The 871-nt window shown below is 30.7% G+C and overlaps 1 protein-coding gene across 1 annotated transcript in view; it reads left to right on the top strand.

Moving 5' to 3' along the window:
* Positions 1–871, top strand: part of Dnaaf4 (Dynein axonemal assembly factor 4) — a gene marked incomplete at its 3' end in the record, with an annotated part of 9237 nt that overhangs the window by 3303 nt on the left and 5063 nt on the right.

Genomic DNA, 871 nt, shown 5'->3' with positions numbered 1-871 from the left:
GTTTGAAATTTTTGCACCCATTTCTTTGAACAAAAAGATGGTGCGGGAATGAGGCCAAGGTATCAGAAAATGAACTTTAGAAAATCATTTAATACTAAATTACTGTCCAATTATTAATTTTAAGATCTCATTTAATATGAATAATTATAACATATCATGGAGGGAAATAATGAAAGGGACATTAACATAAAGGCATAATCCTACTCTCCTTTAAAACAAAAGTGAAGCCAAAAAGGCCACGCCCACGGTGCTTAGATTTACTTTGAGGTTTGTATGAATGTCCGCCATTCATATCCGCTAAACTAAAACAAAAACCAGCCAGTGATTTGCTCGTACTCTACCCCTACTCCTCTACCATGTCCCTGGTTCATCATAAAACCCACCTTTTTTAGTTTCACTTTTCCTGCCAGCTTACCTCCTCTAGTACACTCCTTCCTCCATCTTTAGAATCCCCAATTAATATTCCATTATATATCCTGATAAATTTTGATGCTTTGATAATAAGGTAAAGTATTTCAATAAATTTAATATGTCTATTTGCTACTTAATCCAATTATAAATGTTACAGCTCTTATATTATAAATATTTTATATATGTATTGTTACGGCGGGTAGGGGTTCAAAAGGAACCTTTACTAGCACAACTGTGTAAGGTGGAGAAAAGAATTTTATAGTCGAATTTTGTTATTGCTGTATTTGAAGTAAAAGACATAAAAAACTCTAAGACAAGATATTGAACCATATGAACTTTAAAAAAAAAAAAATTGAACTTCTAAAATTTCAAATTAAAATTATTTTTAATAATTAAAAAACAAAAAAAAATATTGGAAGATTATTGATTGACCGTGTGTATAGATGAATGGAATATGGTC

The sequence above is a fragment of the Halyomorpha halys genome, unplaced genomic scaffold (genome assembly GCF_000696795.3).
Source record: "Halyomorpha halys isolate HHAL.00 unplaced genomic scaffold, Hhal_1.1 Scaffold614.1, whole genome shotgun sequence".
In the NCBI taxonomy this organism is placed as follows: domain Eukaryota; kingdom Metazoa; phylum Arthropoda; class Insecta; order Hemiptera; family Pentatomidae; genus Halyomorpha; species Halyomorpha halys.
The sequence above is the reverse complement of the archived record's forward strand: the minus strand, read 5'-3'. Positions and strand labels throughout refer to the sequence as shown.